The following is a 24,984-nucleotide window of genomic DNA, read 5'->3' as shown; positions in this document are numbered from 1 at the left end:
ATATATTTTTTTTTTTTTCAAAGGTGAAATCTTCAGATAAACAAACCGTACGCGCAGGAAAATTTGAAATGACCGGGTTTGTCACCTTTGTTAATCTTTTACCTTCATTTAAAATTTGTCAAAACGAGGTGATTGATAAAAATCACAACTGTCCTTCGTAATAGCTGCCTATGATCGTATTAGGAGACTTAATAGACTCTTAACTAGAAGTTCTAATGTGAAAACTTCTAGGGCGGGTAACGTCAAATTATTTCGCAAGGCTGAGTAAAGGCCATATGCGACACGTCAATTGCGTTTATGAACGAACCAATAGAATCTAAAGCCTACTATTTGGCCCCTAGTTTTTTTAAGCGAGAAGGTCTACTGTTTTTCCCCATTGTCAAGACGTCTAGTCTAAACAATTCGAATTAGGCAATATGCGTGTATCATTTCTACACATATATTGCAGTATTATTTCTTATAACCTTAAATTGCGAGCCTTTCTTTTCTATGTAGAGTTTGAATCTTATGAGAAGCTTTGACACAGATAAACCAAAACAGCTTCCCATACAGTTTCTGAGTTGAGGCGGTGTCAAGAGTAGTTATAAAATATTCCAGGTGAACTTGTATATCAAAAAGTGGCAGCGGTGAGTGCTCGCACAAAATATTTCTAAAGGTAATGGCCGCTTCAATAAAATAAGTGTACAGTTCCTTTAGAATTTTTTTTTTAATGTTACCACGTAGAAGATGGTCATGAAGGGTTGATTTCGTCGGAAGGTTGGTAAAGACATAATTTCAGCGTATTTGAGTGATTTGGCAAAATCAGTACTTGCCACAGCTGACTGGGCGTAAACAAAGACTATCTAACGTTGAAAATTTGACATTCAGCTAAATTATCCAGAGACTGATAAAAACTTAACGTCTTGGATTAAGTATGGATATGTAGTGTGTTTATCATAGTTTATCGATTACTGATACAATTATGATTCAGTCAACTACGTCCTGATTTACTTTTGTAGTGGCTAGAAAGGACCAAGTCAATTGAATGCATGCTAAGTGTGTTGCAGCATATACCCCCATTGTATTCAGCAATTATTTTCTAGCTAATTTGTAACAACTCGGTCTATGAGAGCGGATAACCGGAGCGTGTGACGATTAGTGAATCCAAAAGTAGAAAGTTACTGATTGGCCGATACGACTCTTTGCAGTAATTCTTTTTGATTTCGAAATGAAAAATACTGTTTTTATGTAACCGCACACAGAATGCTAAAATGGGTTGGTTCTATGACTACAAGAATTCCTAAGTTTTATAAAAAAAACGTGAGTTCTCGTTTCTTTATCGGTCTATTTGAATCGGGCGCACACTTTTGGGTGTTTCGGCTTAAGCTCTGTTAAAATACTCTGTTAAAATAAAATAAATTTCGATTTTTTTTTCTCAGTTAGTGCGGTAAACTGTATATAGGACCTTCAAAATGCATTGACACAGGACAAATTAAATAAAACTGCAAAGGATGCTATAGGAATTGCAGTCGTACGGAGTTCCAGCAGACGCTTAATAAGGCTGAACTGTTTAATATGACTGCTTTACCCTTTACCGATTATGTGCGTATGTATATATGTTTTGCTGCACTTCGCCTCAAACCTTCTACATGGTATAGTACGAACAAAAAATCCACTTAAAAGATAAATGTTGCTACTATTAGCAAGAAGAAACATTATGACTGAAGACCATTAATCTTAATAAGACTCCGGCCACTTGTCTATTCCTCTAGTTACAGAAACTGTAAGTACCGAAATCAATAAAAGTCCTCTGCCTCCTAATCTCCGTGATCAGTAATGTACCGCTAGTAAACAACAAAGTAGTAATTATAACAAAGCACGACCGCCGCTATTTAGGCTGTAGTGTTTCGTCTCGTCCTAGGTCTACAATTGCCTTTAATGGTTGTTGTTTTTGTGTGTGTAGTAGATAATTAGTTTTTATTTTTCCTCCTATTCCTTGCTCGACTGTTGTATTGGAGACAAATAATAAACGACTGAAATTTTACAACTTCCGGCAGGCTTGCCGGTCTACTGAATGCGTGTTGAGTAAACGCGAATTGCACACGTATTTATTGCAGTTAACCACTCGTAGCGTTGTCCAAATACTACCTGGCTATAAAATTTCACTAGGACAACCAATGACCTTTGATTTCGATGCTGGTATGCTAGGTAGATACATGCCTTAACGTTAGGTGAGTCTAAATTGCCTATGTTGGAGTACTCCATAGCGATGATCGAGCGCCATATAGAATGCATCGTTTTATTAGAATACATAGGGATTTGATTGTAAAGTGCAATAGCTATTACGATGTTCTAAGTACAATGTTCCATTTCGACACATTTCCTACATGATCTCGTCTGCTGTCGTATAGCTTGCTAACGCAAAGTATGGCGATATCCGTTTGCTGCAAATCACGCGTCGGTCTGTGATACCTTGGTTTTTACGGAAACGGTACCATCTGATGATGCTCGAAAACTGCCCTTATCTACGTGAACAATTCAGCTATTGCTAAAAATTTGGACAGAAATCGTATCATCGTGAATGGTTGATTTCATTGAAAACATAGAACTTTAATTGCGAGTTTCATTCGAAAGATCATCCATTTGCTGATGGAATTCGTTTGAGTACCTTCAGCGACAATTTCTCTAATTCTGTACATAAGAATCAGGGATACGTCCACAGAACAAGTGCAACTTACTATTTGGATAGATTACTTATAAAAATACTCTTTAAAACCTCACTTTAGTCTTTGGCAAGCATAACAAGAATTGGGTCAGTTGCTTTAGGCTTTCGGGCATTGGCTCCTTATAGCGAAATTTCGTGTGGAAGAAGATACAACAAAACACCACCAGTGGCTTCCCTATTAATACTATTAGATTGAAGAGTAAGGTTCGCTACATTGCGTGTATACCATTAATATGAATGAATCATTATTGTCGTCTGGCAAAGGCCCATTTTCCCAGCCCATTCACGAGTCTTTTCGAAGTCACCTTCCTTCAGCAGCGTTTAGAAAAAATCCCTGTTGAATTCGGATTGTTTTTCACGTCAGAATGTATCCTTTTACAGCCGTTTTGAAGCTTTGTAAACTAACGTTCAACGGTAGTTTTCGACACAGATTTTCGCCTGTAACCGACAGGGCCTTCTTTCAGTTGACTCTTGCACCTTCTTCTCAACACAGGCGATTCAGGCCAGCACGAGAAGCCAAAAAACGTGCGTAGTACAGTAAAGGTGAAAAATTCCGGAAAGAGGGACGCATTTAAAAAAGCGCACTAAGTCATCAAATCTATAGTTTACGATTAATGCATTTAAGAAAACTCGACATAGCATCAATAAGGTCGCTCCATTCTTGTGCAGGAACGTTAAATGAATATACTTGTCTATTCGTTTAATAGTTCTCCTTGAATGTCGTAAGAACATAAATTATGGCATATACAGCCATACTACAGTCGCAAGATGATAGACTTAAGCGTCAAAGAGTCTGGAGAACGGTTCAGATAATGCCATACTCTCGACTACTGTTTTCTCAGATTGACTGCTCACAATGGCAATCATTTTGTTGCTTCTGCAGACAACCTACCTACCTTGTGGGCCTACTAGCCAGACAGACACATGAAAAGTACACCTCTCATCCACCTGTAACCTTTGACCATTTTACTCTTGGTTCTCCTTTTATGATATTATAAATTTCATCCGTGACAAAAATATCTTTGTCTGAACCGCAGCGTTACGTAAAGTATGACTTAATTTTGAACAAATATATAACTGAATATTTACCCGTTTTCAAGAGTAAAATCATACGGTACCATATTTATGCTCTCCGATGTTCTTCAGTACTGCCAGAAGCGTTTAGCGAATTGGCTGGGAAAACATCATTGACTCGGACACACGCTAACAGATGCGTCCACGTCCTTCTTTTTACAATAATAATAATGATGTTGTATTATGCAAATAAGATCTTCACTGGACCATAAGTACCAGACAGAGCGGATTAGTCATGTGAAATGATGTTGACACAAGTTGTTTCGGTCGGCAACACAATCTTTTCTTAGTAAAAGCGCCCATCTTTTCGTGACAATCGATGATTTACTAGGTATCACCTTACCAAAACAACATTTGTGCTCGTTACGGAGGAGCGAACTGACGCGTTTGGGCGCAAGGTATAAAAGCGACACGCCAAAGTCATGATCTTCGTCTGCCAAGTTGTCTATGCTTGCACGAAAATCAAACAAGAACTTCCCGATACGTTTTGGCGGCTTATCGAATTTATGTAAGATGATGGACAACAAAGGCTTCTGCGGGTGCTGACTAGTCTTTGAGATTTTAATAGAACACTACTAACTAAAGCACGAGTTTATATAAAATGGCCATCTCAGACTCACGAAGAACAGATGACTGACAGACTATAGCGTACAGCAGCGTATGAACGTCGTTTGTCTAGTCGTATCCTATGAAGTCAAATCAATTTAGGCTAGATTGTAACATGTCTGTAAATAAGAATCTGCAAAATGATTTCGGTGTACTTGAGTACTACTTAGTCTCTAGCCGATAATTTCTGTTACGTAGACCAGACGGCTATAGCCATAATAATGAGTTTTTCTAATTATAGAAAAACATCTGTAGAAGTCATTGGTTATTGTCTGAGTATTTATAATGGGGTCACCTCTCCAGACTACTCAATGTAAGCGGTATATATGTAACACTACAGTTTGCATATAAACATCAGACGTAAATGGCCATATTCGCGGTAACTTACTCGGGCCTGAAGCAGGCAAAATAAAGTTCTCATTTAAACAAAAACGCTGTGCTCCCCACCAGCTCCTTTGGTAGCACTACACACTATAGCAACATACACGAAGTCCAGCTGAATCAGTAGCCACTTCGAGAGATCGAAAAAGTTTCTGTTAGTGATGACAGAGAACTTCACGAACGGTAGGCCAGAAGATATCCATCGATAGCATCGGTTCTTTAGCATCCCCTTAGAGTGGAATTGTCGCCAACATTTATCGTACACACATCGCTATGGACCAAACTGAGAACCAATATAGCGAATGATGCAATCCGTTCCAGTGAAGCTTGTGAACCACCCTATGAAGCACAAAGCTGCGTCTTTCTGGGATCTCATCCAAACATGTTGAACATACGGTTCAATCTAAAATTGGAACGCATAGAGGACATCATTAAAATGCCTATAATATAATTATATCATGATATTATAGTAATAATGTATATTTGCCTATATTGATGATTATAATCATATATGCGAAATTTTTTATTTTCTAATTATCCTTTCGCTTGTTTTTCAGGTGCTGGACATTTTTTCAAGAAAAACAGCCCCAATTTAGTGAGCGAGCTCACTCGACGACGTGCGAAGTTTCCTTTATACTGCCCATAGCGTTTATGTGAAGCTGCAGCAGTTGCCGGCGATTCTTTATGAACATCAAATACGGCTAATATAATAAACCTTGAACGGTAGCGGCTAAGGCGCGCCCAATGCTAACAACCATAACAAAACAAGTGTAACGACAATAACAGTGACAGAAATCATCACGGTAATAACACCACAAAATAAAAATACATTCGTTTTGCCGACAATAAAAACACAACCAGAACATTGAGACAGTAAGCTAAAGATATAAGCCGCTAGATGGCGCCTGTCGCCGTCATGGTTAGCGGTAGACTAGACAATTGCCTAGCAGCAATGCTACTATATTGAATTTTCTACTTATTTTGTGGACTATTATTGAACACTGCTTTGATCGACTTCAACAGAATTTAAAATTTGGTTCATCCCACAATCGTAGAACGGCTAAAGATGTTTAATTAACAGAACGTAATCGCAGTCGATGACGAGAAAATTTTGAATTAACTTACTTGTAATTATATGGGGCCACTGACTGGCAGAGTGAACGTTTCAACAGGACCGAATAATAAATTGAACGCGAAATAATAGATACGATATCAAGAACGTTGTATTTACAACGTTACTTTAGAAATTGACTACAAGAGAGTCGAGACGATTGTTGGTGTTGAAAAACATCTTTCTGGACCTTTTCTCAAGTTACTTTTTTCTGAAGTATGAAGAAGATGAAATGAATCTGCGCGAATACCAGTCTCCGATCCTTGAAGCGACAGCGTGAGGTATGTAAGTGCTGTTTTTACAGTGAGTATTGACGTCAGATACAACTTGCAACTTATCGCTGTGCGTCTTTCTGTGTGACTGTACGTGTGTAGGTGTGTCTTTGTGTGTAAGCGCGTTTTTGAAATGCTAGTCAGCTATTATGCTATGGTGTAAACAGGTCTTCGGAGTCACCTTGCAGCACTGCTTCGAAACTCACAAGGGGAGCATAATCGACACACATATCTGCGATCTGGAGATGTCTTGACATGCCGAATAGCTTTTAAGGTAGCGTAAGGTATTCAACGTCAATGTAGCGCGGACGGTGGGGACCACGTAAGGACTGGGACCGAAATATGTTGAAGCGCTTTCAGATGCTACGGCGCTATACCTAGAAAAAGAACTTAGAACAACCTCCGGCTTATTTAGTGATTTTCTACAATTGAACGGTAGTAGCACATGGTTAGATCAAAACACGCACAAAATATAACGTCTTCTCTACCTTATCGTGCTGACATTAACTGAACGTTATAGCAGCGAAAAGTATGCTTGGCGCTCGATGTGTGTGTTCATGTTGCTATCTCTTTGTGGTCATTAAGCGTTCTATCTACAACCTCTACGAAAGCTTAAGATCGGCTGACTCACTAGTCTCACCCTTATTATTACGCTCTTAATACTCCCTGTCACCGCACAGCTGCCTTACTTAATAATACCAAAGTGATATTCTGTAAAACTGCTACATTAAAACATGCCCCACTACTGATCGGATGGGCCGTACAATGAACGCACTTCTAGAAATGGCAACGTACTTATTACTTTAAAAAGCCTTTCCTCTCGGAAACAAAAATATATCACACAAGTAGAGTTCCAGGCTTCACGCAAAAGACATCGACTAACGTAAAAGGTTTTGTTGATTTTCATTGCTCTTACTCGTACCTTAAAAAGGAAGCTTCTTCTTTCTTGAAAGCCACTTTAATGCGCTCTATTTTGCAGTCTGTCAACAATCTTTGATAGATCGGATAAAATAATTCATAAAACGTTCACGTTATCCTCTATCTCTGTCAGTGTATTCCAAGAGTCTCTAGGAATGAGCGCTGTTATGATAAACACCTGTTCGCTTTCGGATTTTTCTGGAAATGGAACGACGCCCGGCACGAATATTACCGTTACGTTTTCGACCGAAACTGTCCCGCCAGCGTATTCTAATTAATCGTAGCCTTTGCAAGCTAGACACCCTATATACGCACAGACCTTTGTCGAATTCTCTTAGGAAAAGCTAGAAAATGCTAAGTCCGCAATCGATGCACCTTTGCGACAAAAAGGCAATGGCCACCTTCTACTAATTTCACAAACCTCTAACCCACTGTGTTTATTATTAATAACGTTAATATGTTGGACTCAAGAGGTTACCTTGCGCTGAGTTCCTCAGGACAATCCTGTCTAGGTGAGGCCATACCGAATTATCCTACCCGTATATCGTATTCTGCTATGTCTGAATTCTGTGTTGAAAAATACGTTCTTAGCTTGTTCGACATCATTGTTTTGGAAGAATGACGTTTGTGCAGACGTAAATGAATGTAGACGATCGATAGATCTTCGCTCACGTACGCTCGTCTGTTTGTTTACTCCGCATTATCGAACTGTAACAGATCATTTATAAGACCTTCGTTTCTAAAGATCGTTTACGGCTTAGTTATAACCCGTGATGCTTTAGATGCGTATGCTTAGAACGACGACGGCGTGTTAGGTCTTGAATCCAACATAGAATTGTTAAGATTTGAAAAATGCAATAATACTTGTATCAGCTAGCGGTTAGCTAGCTGTCTGCTTAAACAACATTGATGCGACTCTACAAGTTTCCGGTAAAGACTCGTATCAAAATTATTATTTACTATGTTTTGTGTTTATAAAAGTATAAGAGGGTTTGGGGTTATAGAATTGTTTGAATTGCTATATCTTAAATATATAGCTATTCCCATTACATGTTTAGGATCTATGCTGGTATATTTAATTGGGCCGATACCTGCAGCACGCCTTTACACGAGGTTTGTTAGGAGTTTTGCTGATCGGTCAGTTTGAGAGGTCAACAATAGGCAAATTTTCAGGGTCCGCCTATACTCGGAAGAAGAAAACACGAGATATACAGGTCATCCCTCCCCATCTTGCACAGTTCCTGTAGGGCCAACCTGCTGCCTCGCGTAGCAGCTGTACCAGAGATACCCTGCTCCTTATACACGTGACTTGTTGAGAAGGGTGAATTCGAGTCCCGGCAAGGGAAAGATCGAAGGCTTTTTCTAGGACCTAAATCGCCACAGGCACTGATAAGATGGCCGGCCAAAATCATACGAAGAGGAGCACGAGAAGATTACCAGCCGGCTGATATCCCACGTAAGATGGCTGTCGACGTCTCTTTATCATTTGATTCGAAAATGCAGCCGCAAGAGAGATAAGGCGCTGCCCCGAGGAAGCACGACAAAAAGCGGTCGGCTAACGACTGTGACGTCTGACGGCGCCGATGAGGAGGCGCGGTCAACTTGGAGGCTACCTATCGCCACCAGCTAAGAGTGGCCAACAACTTTTTTGTAGCTTAAGCCAAAGTGTAGCGTTGCATTATAGATGGCGCCTTACAACGAGTACATTCAAGTACCAGTGTACTGCTATTCCATGAACCAGAACAAAGCTAAATGGAGTTTTGTTACTCGTCTTAGTAGTTAGACGCGGACGTACGCCAATGAACTTACTTAGAGTTTGAGTGTAGAATATATTACCTGTATTAATCGCAAGAGGCGGAAAGAGATGGAAGAAGATAGCGCGCCGTTGCGTCAGCCCAAAGTTTTCTTTCATCACCACCAAGTGGAGGTTTGAGAGACAAAGACACTTGCTTTTTCTGATAGAGACCACATCGCATCATATATCAATGTTACAAGCTCGCGTTGTGCAGAAGGGGAATGGGGAACTCTAGACGACATTGTATTGCGCTAGAGAAGCGAAACGCCAACTCAGCCTACGTTTACTGGTGCCAGCGTTTCTGTAGGAGCTTTCTGTCGACACATGTTAAAATGGCAGTGTTTGCTACGATCTTATTGTATCTATGCTGCGCTAAAGGCCCCCCGACAGAAATGCTATGAAAACTTACTTAAGCCAACGATGATACTGCGTGACGAAAGGAGTAGAAGTGTTGCTGGTAGATTTTTAAATGTATTTATTCATAGTTCTGACATTTTAAGCATTATGCAAATCGCTCATTGAATGATCAGCACCTCCATGCGGGACGGTGTTGTGAATTTTACTAGTGTATCAGTGTGTCCCAATCTGTAAAAAGCAATGAGATTTAAAATGCGGTTAGGTGTTTTTCAACGCACACCGGTCAGAATCTACTGTCGACTAGGTAGTTCGAAGTTTAAAGGAAACTTTGAACTGCCTAGAATGGCTTACTGGTATTTTTCGTTTCATTAAATTTACCAATCAGTGGAAGCTTGTCACACGATCATCGACGAGACGTCCATAGCACACAAGATTATTTCAATTAAATACAGTGATCGTTTTTCTATTTAGAACACTATCGAACGACAGTGTAGGGCCGCAACGTACGGCGGCAGAAGGGTCCGATTTATTGCGGCAAGAATTACACACATATATATATATATATATACATATATATATATATATATATACACATATGTATATATAAATTGAATTGTTTACTCCACTTAAAGAAAATCATAAATGCCCAATATGCATATTAGCAGAGGTAAAGCATGCTTACCTGGAGTCACCTTATGACCTGCCAAGGTTTATATCAACTCGTTATTATATCATTAAAAAGCTTCAAAGTGGTTCTATTTGATACATTTACATTGACCGCTTCGCCCTGGCCATGCGAACAGTAACACGTTTCCGTATGCTAAGAAGTCTCGTGATTTACGTACGGCATATGCACATGCGAATTATAGCTCTGACAAATAGAGAACTTTCTATCAGCTGCCTGTTATGGAAAATTATCGGCGTCCTAAATGTAAGCTGGCTTTTCAAGAGGTATTGGGCTATTCAACGTTCTACGAAACGCCAACCTTAAATTATTTCTCGAGGTCAGGTCGATCGGGTTACATAAAGCTATTGTACAGGAATATAAAATAGATTTTTATCTTTTTATAGATTAGATCTAGCTTTGTAAGCTGGTCTGTCCAATGGAAATTTTCGCCCCTTTCATTCGTCCAACTAAAACGTATGTTTCTCAGAGAGGGTGTGTAATTATACTTGCTATAGATAATAACTGACATGGTAGCTTCATCAGAATTGTATTCCTTACAAAAGTCATGTAACTAAATAAAATAATACGGATTCGACACGAATATGTCGCGATCGTGCATTGTCACTCAACCCGGTTCTCTTTAATTGATCCGGAAACTAGTGACCAAAAACTGACTTACTTTGTGCCCATTCACGTTTAAATTGACCCCAACATTTTTTCCACAAGTGGAAAAGTTTACATTATTGTAATTTTTTGAAAAGTTTTTTTGAATGTAGAATTTGAAATGACGGCCATGTTAAAAACTCTATGGGTTTGTAGCTGTGCGTTGACCGTCAGTTCAGCCTGATGCTTTCTCCTGTCACAGAAGTTCACTGTAGTATAAAACAGTTAAAGTTGTGGCTAACGTTCGACGAGGAGGCCGTCCGTGTCTACTAATCTTTGTGGTTCTAGTAGACGTATAGAGCCTACGGGTCTACACAGTTCCGCACAACAAACATATAATCTGCATACATCGATGTGTGAAATCATCCATAACCTTTTTGATATTAATAATTACGTTGAACCTCATCTCAGGCTGCACATTTATGGAAGCCCTTTTCTATAGGAGTGACGCAAAAATGAAAATTCATTGAAAAAAAGATCACAACAATACCTGTTAACAATGTCTACTAAAATCAGCACTATAACATAATTGAAAATGAAAGAGAAATAATATTATAAATCTTCTCTTTTCGATCAAGAATATTAGAAGAACATCGACATGGTAATGCAAGCTCGTTACGTACAGTTGAGTCAATTTAATTTTTTAAGGCTAATTAATATCAGAAAGCCGACAACAATCGTTTTTTTGATAAGGCTTCAAAAGCCAGGCTTTTATTCGTGATGAAGGATTAATGGATAAAGGAATAGTCTTTTGAAGTCGAAACATGTACTAGCCAAAACATGGCAACCGAATAGAATTGAGCGTAGTTCACTTTTAAATGTGTGTTTGATACTCTAGTAAAAGGAAAACCGTCTTTGACTATTTTCCAAATATTCCAATTATCACAGATGAACTATTTGAATTTTAAAGGACAAAGTCACCAAAAGTGCATATGTTTACCGTACACGCCTATCGAAAGTGAAGTCGTTACGAGGAGTTTCTTTAATTTTATCCTCTGATGTCACTTAGGTTATAGGTATTGCTAACAAACTCACCAGATAGCTGAGTTTGAAACTCCAACAACAATAGTAGACTATTTTCAAACACGCTATAGGTACGCCCGCGAGATTTCAATGTCTGGTCTTGATTTCGATCGACTTTTTCCAAAACACAAGCGGCTACCACTATAACTGATGTTTACCTCTATGACACTCAACACAGACGATTCCAATGCGATACCAATTCTCAAGTCATACAAAATGGTCGTCGTCTTTGGATTCTTTCTCTTTGTAGGTATACGTTTGTTCTCCTTCACAATCTGCTTTTAGGAACTTCATCAGGCGATAATAGGGAACGTTATCTGCTCATGAGCAAATTTTCTAAGGTATCACACAAGCAAATCTCCGGTTGCTGGAACGAACTGGAAGTCCTTTCTACACGTTCATCGTGCGTGCGCCGACTCTGCGGCGGTGGTTTCCTTTGTTTTGAGTTTAAAACTGCGTTAAGATGGGGAGCTGACGGGTGCAAGAGCAGCTATTATAAGGCAAGCCACAGCGTCCTCTAAACACTGCAGTCTATATATATATATATATATATATATATATCGGCGCGCGAAAAGCATGCGGCCGCGCCGGAGCTGCCATTGCCTTGGGCGAAACAGCCCTCGCCACCATACGCGCTTTCACTTGGAAAACCAAGGGCACAAGGTACAACAACAGTGAAGTCTATGATATCGGTGATGTTGACGCTTGTGTGTTGATGATTAACGATCCTCCTTCCACATACGGATCCCCTTGTGAAGCTATTTGCGGCTCACCAACAACTGGCGAACATGTAGGAATATAGACATGGGTGCGCAGAGTGACTGACTGACCCAAACTATGATACGAGCGAGATACCAGACGATTGTGTGGCTAGAACAAACTATTTTCTATGTATCACGAATTACACAAAATCGAATAACCGCAAATCGATTAAGAACTTACAGTTTTTTTGTCTTGCTGCGCGACTGTTCCATGCCTGAAAATTGTAGAAGACTCAGTGACCACGACCTTTCCTTGCGGCGATCCTCCGTAAGCCCTGCAGGCATCAGCTAGCAAAGACAATTGGAACATAAGTCGTACTTTCGTTTTTTGCTTTTGCGTTCCTAATTGTCAATATTTAGTTGTAATCATATACTAGTTTTCTTATTTGGTTCGACAAAAATGTACTTGATATTTGACTGATTGGATTCAATTAAAACACGGACTTATGCAGGAAAACTTAAAAACTTGGAAAAATATTAATACATACTCGTTTCTTTGTACCTTCACGAAGGGCGTCGCAAAACTTACGCAGGCTAAATAATGAGACCTCCCCTGTTCATAATCATAAAAACTAGAGATCATAAGTAGAGGTAGCATCTCTTATTCTTAAAGTATGATACCAACAATTTAGGTCTTAATGATGGTTTCGTTTTCTTAGTACTAATTTTTTGCAGGCTCGTTAGGCACGAACAAATATTTATGATATAACAGACGTTAATAATGTGAATGAAAAACGGAAAAGTAAAAGACGATATACTTACATATATTTTTCGTAGATTATTATAATGTGTGTCTAAATAAACGTGTAGGAAGCAAATTTTGAAAAAGCTAAACCTTAATGGCCGCCAGCATTTTGTTCTAAAGAACTTTCCATACTGACAATCTTTTTCAGTCATGACTATTTCCAAGCAGAACTAAAACTGAGAATAGGACTGGGTACACGACCTCTGTTTAACAGGAGAACAATTGATATCTACTTGTCCTGCCAGTGAAACGAAAACCACCTTGATTGTGCGGTTGCAACCCAGAGTCAAATTGAAATAATCATAATTCGAGAGATTCGATATTGTCATTAAACTATACGACCAGTTCGTCTATCGAGACTTACATGCGAGATTTAGAACGGTGCATTTACCGTCCGGTAAGTATTATCGTCTGAAGAAGTGAGAAGGGTACATGTTCTCGTCCCTGATATGTAGAAAAGACTTCATTTCAGGGTAGTGCAAGCTTGCGTATATCACTCCGACACTCAGAGGTGTCATACAATTCATTGTTGTAATAGTGTTAGTTGCAATGCAATGCTTATAACCCCACTGAAATTACATTCGTCAGTGCAGACCTTCTACTTCGCAGCTGGTGTCTTCATTTTTGCCTACTTCGATTAAAAATCTGATGGTTGAAAGCTGTTTTCTAGGACTCTTCTAGTTGAGATGTGTACGACGCACATAGGAATAAGCACTTTTTTCAATGTTATTATTAGTGTTTCTCGAAGCCATAGAGCAAGGAAAATGACGAGACTATTTCAAGTGTTCCTTTTCTCGTAAACGAATGACGAGGCAAAAAATAACAGTAATAATAATTGCATGTCGCTGATTACTCGGTAATAAGCAATACCGTAGTAAGCTCGGACATTGTCCTGACAATTCAATGAGGTGGAAGTTTGTTAAAATGGATTTCACTTTACTCAACAACGAAAGTTCCATTGTGTGGCATCGTTGATCTCTGGGACGTCGGTACGTTTGTACAGCCTGAGAAACATAACTGCGCAACTACATTTATCGTTCTGCGTGTGAGATCTGCCAGTATAAGCGACCTATGCATCGTGTATTATATAGAGTTGTTTGAAAAGCAGCCTTCGTGGATACCAAACCCCGAGGTGATTGTGCTGCGGTCTTAAGAATATCAGGGATAATGAAACTCTGTTCGCTACGCAGATCAAGGGCGCATAGAAGCAACATGAATGAGTCAACTTTCGTGTAGTCTTTCGTGTGAAGTTTCGGCAATGTCAGTCCAATTGCTCATTTCTACATGTCGCTCATTTCGATGTCACAAGACAATCATTAATACTGAGTATAAATATCTCAGTCGTAAGCAATTAGTATAAACATGTTATCTATACAAAAGATATTTGCTTAAAATGGTCTCGCAGCCTTAGTTAACTTAGCTAACAAACAAAGATCTGAATCTAGTCGAAGGGGATGTTCCTAGTAGTAACTTCACTCTACGCTCAATTCTACGCTGTGGTTGAAACTTTTGTTCTTTGGTTCCGGAGTAATATGGCCATTGTCCTAATTGTGTAGCGTCAAATGTACTACATATTTCGAAGGTATCGAAGTAGGTACAAATAGCTTCAGTGAACGGTAACGGGCAGCGTAGTCCGTGATGTAGGCAAGCCGATACAAATACCCTTCTGCATTTGTATTCGGCATCACCATAGGACAAAAGCCCGTCTCGATTAAATTCGAAAATTCGCAATTCTTGACATAGTTCATTATCAAAGAGGAGCCTTGAAGAAGAACGTATATCTGCGTGTGTACCCCTATGTTGCATATACTACCGCATTTATCCAACGCCCTTTGTGAAGAGAAAAATGACGAACTATTACAAGTTCTACCCTAGAAGTCGAAGTATGAGTCAGTACGATTGAACAATAGGTGGCCAAGACCACTTGTCGGATCTGGATAACAACCTACATGTCATATGAAAATTGCCTTGCCAATTTAATAATAATAGGCACTTACCTTTTAGGTACGCCGATTGGACAACCTATGCTGAAGGACATGCAAGTTTGATCTTGTCATAACATAGTTTCTCGAGACTGTTTTCCCTCGGAATTCTATGTTTCAGCGAGATGACAGCGCACTTATCTATAAACTGCGTCGTAGCCCTTTAAGACTTAATTTTTAAACGGAGAACAAAAGAGGACTATTACGAAGTGTCCGGAATAAGTTAGGGTACAATAGCTGTTACTTAAGTTATATTCAAAGTAAGACGAACCTTTTATTGCATCTTTTTGCATTTGTGGACAGAGACGCCTTCATTAGAACTGTCTGTCTAACTAGTCGGTTCGATTACGGGTGTAATTATAAGGGCCGAATCATTATCGAATATTTATTTCTTAGTTCGTAAAGATTTTTAATAGAAATTATAAGTGAAATAAATTAGTACGCTGAGTATCATTCAAATGTGTTACACGCGAAGCAGTAAGTCAAATGTCCTGGACATTTCAGAGTAAAAATAGTGTAGAGAGCTGCTAAAAGTTTAAAAAAAAGCTAGTCCATATGCCTTATGTAGATGACCTGATCACGGATAAGTACATTGCTCCATAAGGAACCGCCAATATCTGCGTCACAGTTTCAAAATCATCAGAAATTGCTTATTACTCTTTTACCGGTTTTTCAAGCCTTCTGAATTTGAATTTATATTGTAGATCTAGCTTTGCCTCATAAAAGTCTTCGTATTCTTTGCAGGACCGGCAACGATGTCGACTGTCGACTTTGAGTAATCAAGGATGCTTGTAACCTGGGTGGGGGTTCGTACGATGTGAAAAGATTAAGCAGTCCCTCGAAACAAATCTTCTGGCTGCGTCATAATGAATCTGCAATCTTAATATAGGAGAATGCACGTTTGTTCCGTCAAAAATTACCTCTGTTCGTCCGGAACACACTTTATTGCATTTGCAGAGATGGCGACTAATGAAGTATGTTTTTGGGCTACGACAATAACAGAATAATCACTGTTACTTTTGAACGATCCTTAGATCTTTTGTATTTTGGGCGACTTTAGTTACTTGTGAAGCACTGACTCAAACAGAATCCGACGGTTAACGCTAGCATACGATTACTTATCATGCACTGCCTACAAGAAAGACGAACACAGGTTTTGATACACACACTAGTCGATTTCATTGATACTTGCGATAAGACCCTTGCTGCTCTGAACGACATATAAATATTGACTTAAAAATTATATACATGCGTTTTAAGATAAGTATGACAACTCTACAACCTACACATATATATAAGTACATATATATGTACATAAGCATTGGTAGAGTCATCGGGCTTCAAATAATCGCAAATCTTTAACATTTACAACGGCTCAAAAACGCTAAGACAGATCTACTATGCCTAAAGGAAGATTTAGGCAGCACAGGGTAGAAATGTTGATGGTGTCTTTTTCTCACGTACAAATACATTTCAAGAGTCAGGGTGTACGACTTGGTGTCTTCAATGCCGTTTCGAATTTATTCGTGCTTCAGTTACACGTTACATTGATGTTTGGTATCACATGGTTAAATTAGGGAATTCTTGATTTGATCGTAGAAAATGATGAATGACTAAATAGAATTCATTGCGTTCAGCATACACGAATCCGAGCGTCAGAATGAAATGGTGAAATAACTTAACTTAGAAATGAGGTTAGTGAGGTGACGTTTGCTGGTTAGATAACAAGCCACGATCTCTTTGATTTTCGATTTTGGGTTTTTCTTTGTTGTCTGGCCACATAAGCGGTGTTAAAAAGAAATCAGATACTGCCCTGCCGAGTACTTCGCGCACCCTGCAGGTAAAAGATATTACAACTATCCCCAGGAGTACCACGCTTCTCAATGAGAAAACATCTGTGAAGAATCACAGTTAACATATGTTTTGCGATTAAAGAAGTTAGTGCTCTAGACGATTCAGATAAACTGTCTGTTAGCAGGCCTATAGTTAGTAACTCTGATATTTGGCGGATTTATGTTTAGTGTAGACGACTGTAGCACAACAACCTTGAATATTTTTATTTATATTCTGTTCGTACAATCACGTCTGCATGCTAACGTATTTTTGTATAGTGATGACAGCTACCATTCCTACTCAAACAACTACTTCATATAAGATTCTAGTCTGACCTGACAGGATAAGCTAATAGATTCATATGCGGAACTGTTATTTCGATATGTTCAAATCAGCATCGCCAGCTCAGCCGAAGCGCCCCTGATGCAGCTCCGTATGGAATCAATATATTGAAGTCACCTACTATTGAGCATTGGCGTGCCTAGTGAGTAGGAGGCGTTTACGGAGTTAATCAGGTTCAATTTCAAATATGCAGTGGAACTCCCGGGCGTATACCTGACGAAAAGATGACAGTATAAATTCAAATATTGATATACTTCGTAGGATTCGAACTCAAAACTATGACTTGAGAAGATATTCGACAACACCAGAACCTTCATCCGTTGGCCGTCGGCAATGACGACTTTTTAATAGCGTGGCATTTCCTCATTCATAACATATGTATATTATATACAGAGAGCTCGGCATCGGCAGCAAACTCCTGCGAGACATTTGAGAGACTGCCCAATCCTTTTCAGATGCGTACGTTATTAGAAAGACTATGGCCTTAGCTAAACGCACCTGAAGATTCCAGTACCTATGGCATTTTTCTGTTAAATATTTGTAGTTTTTTTTTTCATTTCCTGTGGTTTTTCAACGGCTAACACATGTTTCTTTGACAATTATGGCTAATAGTAACGTAGAGTAAGTGAACATTGTTGATGTAGCTATTTAGACAGCATAGGCGTTAAGCTACCTTAAGAGTCCTGGTTTAAATCCCTCAGAGCACATATAGGTAACATATATGCTTTACGTCTATATTTATAAGCTTTAAAATGTGATTGTTAACTACAGTATGGTTGTTTTCCTCAGAAGCATTATTAGTAAACTTTGACATAGATGGATATCGAATGATGTGAATAAAAATACGTTATTGCACTTAGAACTGGTAGTAGATCTTTTTTCCAAACCATTGTCAGACTACTGCAGAGGCTAGTGTAGGATGAAGGGAGTCCGTCGGCCTGTTGCCTTAAAATTTGATACACGGCCTTCCTGGCATCCGAGTCTATTTGACGGTACGGCTGATCTAACAGTGGCGGGCTAAGGCACTATTTCAATCCAGTTTCGCTGTTCTAATACGGTCAACAGGAAAACAATGGCACTAATGGCAGCTCTATAGAGACACTGTTGCATACAGCAGTTACCATTGGTGGATACCAACTGATGAATTTCTCGTCAATAATTTCAAACGTTAGTTCGCTTTCAGAATCCTAATCCTGCTCGCACAACTCGCTATATAAATAAATAGTTCATAAATGTTCTATATTGTTTAAAAATTATACTCCAGACAAACCATAACGAAGTTACAATGAGAATATTGACCCTAGTAGGTCAACTCCTTCCCTACAGTTAACTTTTCATAGTGAATTTCATAGTTTCATAGTTAATTGCAACTCTACCAGAATAAACGTGAAAAGTAATGATCGTTTCCGCGTATGAATTAGACCAACTGCCGTTGTTTGTCTGCAAAGCTGCGTCCGGTTGAAAACCAGGACACGCACTGCATGACGTCCACGATCGCACCTATGATCTCGAGATAACTGTAATTATGACAATCTCGGCCATACGTCGATCCTGGCGCACTTGATTTGCTACTGATCTTCGTAAACATACATAGATGTAAGTAACGCTACATTTAGGTTAAACAATATGATGGTGGCGTTTGATATAATGGACGACCTTTAGGCTGACGTTTTGCACTGCTAACGCTGGAATTGTCTTTTGTAACTCTATGCGAATACACGCGCTGCAGAAACATGTTACGATATATTAGGAAATCTTGTCGAATGAGCTTCGCAATGCGTGCCACAATGTATTTTTGTAAAAAACAAGACCATAAGGGTTTAACTTGACGAAAAGAAACGGACCAGTCCTATAAAATTTGAATGACTATTTACTGATACACTTCGTAAACGTTCGAGAAAATTAAGATAGATATACACTTTCTTAATATACGGTTCAATCTCTAAAAGGTTATAACAAGAAAATAGGACGTCAGTTCTCGCATTCGCTCCATGGGGCTTTCGACGAAGCTGATCCGCGAAACCAAGAGCCTTTCAGCTGGAATTTAACCAACTATTAAATAAGCATCCGATAAATGAATGGACCTATTTTATTAAACTAAATTGGCATGTATTACCCGATTATTGATACGATGATCTGATCGTGGTTCTAGCAATGAGCATAAGCTATACTAAGGGCTCGAATTGTTTGCTCTGTCCTTGAAACCTTTTTTCCACTTAGTGGTCATATATATATATATATATATATATATATATATATATATATATATATTGTTGAAAATAAGCTGGCCCAAAAGAAAAATATTTGTATTTTCACTAAGATTCCTTCACTGTGTAGAGTGAATGGACTTATTACATATTATACAACTTTGAGAAAATATCGGTGGAAGACACCTCGATGTCGTTAATCTATATAGACTCCTAGGTTCTGCTTACATTGGCCAAAGCTGGGATTATACGGGTCACTAATGATTTCATGCGAAGAAGCCATTCATTCTACACAATTAAAAAGAAATTGTTTTTCTTCCTAATAAGAACTATGAGTATGGTATGGAACGACCATGCCTTATAGTCACTTACTGACAATTAAGCGGGTCAAGGGTTATGACTTGTCTATCATAGATCCACATGAGATTCTGCTACGTAGCTTAGAATGGCTCGACTACTAGCATGTATAAGAGTTTAAAAAAAACAATAATAACATGCACATCGTTTCCCAAAATCAACTTGACCATATGTGATTGTGCGTGATTTGTAAACAATTATTCATAATAATTCTGATCCATGATCGTGCTTATTCCTAATGTGACACATATGTGAACTATATCGTCACATTGCTCCTACACTGAGCCGCACTCCAAGGCCATCTAGTTCTTTTAAATTTGTGTTTAAGGTTCACATTGACAGCACGCTATTTCATATTACCTTACTTCACACTGGCTCACATAGTTCCTCAAGATCGTCGTGTAACGTAACCTAAGGACTCGGTAGCCGGCTTTCTTTCAGTTTGCCTTTGAGAATATAGCTTTAGGACTAACGACACCGTTGCAGAAAAACGAGCTGATTATAATATGTTTTTATCGCTCAGCAAACGTTGAATTAAATGTGGAAAATTACTTAGTGCTTCCATATAGCCTCACCTATTGAAATATGGTTAACTTCCCATGTGTAGGCTTCTATTTACGTTGTTACGGTGTGCTGCACACATGAAAAATATGTAGTTAGCAGTGGAAGTTCTATTAACTCACGTAACATTGAAAACATAAGCATATGAAATGCTATTGCCGCCATTATTAATTTTACATGTAACATTAAAGCTCGAAGTACCTAGGTAGCTGATTTAGCATCCTTATGGAAGAAAAATTATCAAACAGCTTTGAGCTAAGTTCCGTTATTTCATCCTAGTAGAAGAGTGTTAATATATATGACCTAAAGCGTTCGTTCTTAGGTCGCAGAGCCAATATATCCAACGCGATAGCTTGATAAACAGCAATATCTAGCAAGATATAATCATTTGTACGCGTGTCTTATTTGCGTGTGTGGGACCGAGCGAACGGGCGTTGACAGAAACCGTGTCCGGTTTAAAACTCGTTCACCTGACCTGGCTTGTTTCCGCTGCAGGAATGCGTCTTGAAATTATGATGCGTGTCACGGCTTAGGTCACAGAGCCACGAAAAAACGTCAGGAGTTATCACACTAACAAATCGCTTACTGAATCTGTCACTTCATGGAATTTCGTCACAGACTAGTACCTATATATAATGATTTTGGTAACGCACTTTTCCTATGTCGGTATTTTGTCCAATAACTTGAGACTACGCTGTTGGGGGTCCATTTTGATCCATTCCATGTTTATATCTTTTTTTCTGATAAGTATTAGTATTAACAATAATGCAATCTGCCTTTTGCAAGACAGTTAACAATTAAACTAGAATATTTCTTTCCTTTGAAAACGTTTTTTGAAGCGTCCGTAACGTATAATGGTTAATTCGGATCATCTACTTCGCTTGAACCATCTAGAATAGTCTGTTTAAAATAGCTGAGCCATATTTTAGGATACCCTAAAAGTCCTTACGATATTGTCGTTCAACGGGTCATCACTAGAATGGCAGTCGTTTGCTTTAATATCACAGTTAAGGAGTTACGTAAAGAAATAATACGGTAACACTGGCCAACAACGCTCTAAATATTTTTTGGACGAGATGTGAATAGTCATAAAATGTTTTGCATTTTTAGCTAACTACCTTTTTTCTAAGGAATTGAGAGTTCGTTGAAAAGATAGGCATTGTTTTTAGATTGAGAAAAAAAAATTAATTATATATTTATAGTACCACATTGCCAACATAGCGCCAAGCAATTAATTTTATCGATGTATACCAGTAGAGTGTATTAATTTATAATATATTCATTATATTACTTTTATAATAAGTAGGTTTCGACAACAAATAGCTTCAGTTTGTGTGTTCGGTGTAATTTAAAGCTACGGGCATTTCTAATCATAAGGGATAAAGACATGTACTTTGAGAATCCAGTTAGGATTAAGATTTTTGACCTTAAATCCAGTTTAGAAAATCTATTGAGCTTTACTAGATTTTGTCCGAAGTATGGTAAATATAAAAGACTAACTAGATCTTCCAATTATATTACCGTAAATTTATATCTATATTTCCTTTGACATCCGATGAAATCAATTTCGCAAAAACTAAAAAAAGTACGAAACCGGCAAAAATGTATTGGGCCGTGTCATCACACTCTTTCATAGTGTTACGAGACGAAATATAGTCGCTGACGTTTCTTAATAATTTAGGTAGCTTACTAATAATTTCATATAATTTAACTTGCTATTATTGCTATTTAATACTCACAAAATTTCACCAATGCCACTTGGAATTAAAATTATCCACCAACTAAATATTTTATTATAATAATAATAACATCGAAACATGGTCGTAAGCGATGTTGGTACAAGAAGTAAATATATTGTTTGAACGTAAAAGCATATCGTTATACATCTACACGTCAGTGAAAAAACGCTTCCGCAGCGATCCGCCGATGCTGTCAGAGGTCAACGTGTAAAGTTGAAAAATCAACTATAAGTTACTGAAAGTCTAACGTATTTTCAAAGCTCCGCCCTCATTTTCATAGTCTTATTAGCGCTTTCCAATAGGTTTGTTCGGCACCTTCAGCCAAAATCAAGCCCTGATAAAAGTTATTACAAATGTTGAGATGACGTCCCAAATGATTACTGACATGCTGACGGTCTCGTCATATTTGAAAGTCGGTACGAAATAATGCTCTCACGAAGAGACTGCGAATAGGCGACACTCGATAATAGAAAGGTCTCACGCAGCAGGTAGCGAACTGCAGTTTGCAAAATCAGTTGGTCGCAAGACGAGGTAATAGACATATAAAGTAGTGGAAAATATAGCCTGGAAATATTCTATATATATATATATACAGAGAAGAAAAACATTACAAGTACACTCTTTTTTCTGACACAGAGTTTCTCAAAGTGGGTCAGGACACACTAGAAACGATCATTAAAATGCGCCCATCCATCACATGAACTGCTGTGTCCATTTTGTTGGTCCTTTTACCTATTTGGGAAAAAATGGCTTTTTGCTGGAATGAAATGTTTTCAGCCTCGAAGTGGGCAATCGTAGCGTATGCGCTCATGCATACGTCAAACAGCGGATGTGGAGCGATAAATTTTATTATGACGCGTTCCTCTGATCTTGGTGGACAATATGGCTAAGAATAACGCACATTATTCACTCTATGGACATTGACTTTATTTTTAAATGCTTTATAACATGACTATTCGAAGTCAATACCTACCTAAACGTGCAAAACTCCTTTTTTGCAAGCTGGGGTCATTCCAGCCAGCCAAAACATCTCAGTACTTAATCACCATTGTGTGTCTTATCTTATCTTGTCTTATGACTTATCGCTGTGAAGCTGTGTATTTACCTGAAAACTTTTCAGATGCCTATCTTCACAATATAATGCAAAATCTTCTTTGTTCAAGGACTTAATGTATTTCCACAAGATAGATGCTTCTTGTTTTTATCCGACAAACCGCTATAAGAACAGATAATAAATAGTGTTAGCAGTGGCTACTTTTAGAACAACAGTGGGCATAGCATTAAATTAATTTAAGACTTTTCTGATACTTGAAAAGTTGTTTGTTCAGGGAGCAGAATTTATGGGGTATCCGCAATTAGTTTTACTGAACAATATTTCGCAATACAGTAAACTAAAGGGGTCATCACATTTTCATGCTGTGTGTTTTGAAAAAATGGTCTTGAGCTGGTTATGTGGCATATTTATCTTTATAGTAAAATGAGACTATATTTGTTTTAATACAGCCATTTAAGTGCAATTAATGCATAACCAAAATTCGTAATCTTAAATTACTCAGTCGTAATGTTTCCTTTGAATAGTCTAGAATACGGGTTCTGAAGTTAAGATTAACGTTAAAAGACCAAATCGACCAAGTTTTTATATAGTGGTGCGCAAATGGTGAATTTTTTAATCGAGTGTAGACAAATTGCGTTCAGAAAAGTTTTGAAATAACCCTCCCCGAAATGCATCTAGTTAAGATATTAGGCAGTAAGTATACAGGAAGGGGTTCATGCCGACTTGCAGACTGTCTATTGAGTTGCTTACTGTTTTGTTTGAGGTAATATTGTAAATCAATACAACAAAAACATTATTTCGCTTTCTATTAAAAATGCATTTGGCTGACAGATTTTTTTTGGGAACATGATCGGCATCCTAAATATTAGGCACGTTACACATAGAATATTTGTATTGCTAACTTGTAATGTAAAACTTAGACTAAGCCTTATTTCAAACAGGCTGCTAACTTAGGTCCTGTTCACGTTATGTGTGTGATAAGTTAACGCGACAGGTGACCTATAATTGAAACTGAAATCATAGACTAGATACACGTAGGACGCGTCTTCAGAACCAATCGACCTAACGTATCGTGGGCTATGGAGCTACGCTACTAGAAAAGCTCATTAGCGATACTCAAAGGAAAAGCATACCATTGGTTCTGGGAAAATTCTCTTTGTTTATAGTTAACTCGACAGAAAGCGATCAATTTTGGGACGAAGCTCTGGTGTCGCTAAAAGTTATTGTATGTTTTGAGTATTACTTGATTCAATACAGTTTTCACTTTTATTGTCATGCCGTCCTGTATTTATCACAGTAAAATCAACACATCTATTGCTAGAATTGAAATTTTCATTAATCCAGTTATTTACTTTTGTAGATCTCAGTAAACGCATGTCTGTGTCCTTTTGATTCTCAATCATCGAATGGCATTATGTATGCGTTCGACGCGACCCCGCCTGAAAGTTATATAAAGAAACGTGAGCTTAATTTGGCTCATTTTTCAAATTCAGTGGCTAGTTATATAACTATTCGATTACTTTCAGCCTTAAATTCGGGAACGTAAAAAATAGCTTGATAGACATTTTATCTAGTGAGATGTTAGTCACGGGGAACGTATTAATCAGTAGTTTTAATTTTTCCCTCTGTACCATGTAGCTGTCTCGGAGGATTTTACTCATCAGTTAACTACCTCTACTACTTTTTAAAAAGAAAACAAAGTAAATGAAAAAAGTATCTTCAATTGAGCAAGTCCCGATGAGCCCAAATACCATTGGATGGCGCCAATGTCCTCTAAATAATAATAATAATAGAAGAAGGTTAAACAAATCCTGTGATTAATATTTGTCATC

At 38.3% G+C, this 24,984-nt stretch overlaps 1 protein-coding gene across 5 annotated transcripts in view; it reads right to left on the bottom strand.

Annotated features, from left to right (window-relative positions):
* LOC111261846 (aquaporin AQPcic) overlaps positions 1–12,095 on the bottom strand; it is a 23,757-nt gene extending 11,662 nt beyond the window's left edge. For 2 of the 5 annotated variants that reach the window (XM_022835668.2, XM_022835671.2), the window contains exon 1: positions 11,584–12,095. The gene's annotated coding sequence lies outside the window, so the exon portion shown is untranslated. Of the gene's footprint in view, positions 1–9,270; positions 9,447–11,583 lie in introns of all 5 variants that reach the window. The other 3 variants (XM_022835672.2, XM_022835673.2, XM_022835669.2) reach the window with 2 other exon arrangements.
* Positions 12,096–24,984: the final 12,889 nt, after the last annotated feature.

The sequence above is a fragment of the Varroa jacobsoni genome, unplaced genomic scaffold (assembly GCF_002532875.2).
Source record: "Varroa jacobsoni isolate VJ856 unplaced genomic scaffold, vjacob_1.0 scaffold_601, whole genome shotgun sequence".
NCBI classification, from domain to species: Eukaryota; Metazoa; Arthropoda; class Arachnida; order Mesostigmata; family Varroidae; genus Varroa; species Varroa jacobsoni.
Note: the sequence above shows the minus strand (reverse complement) of the source record. Positions and strands in the feature narration are given on the sequence as shown.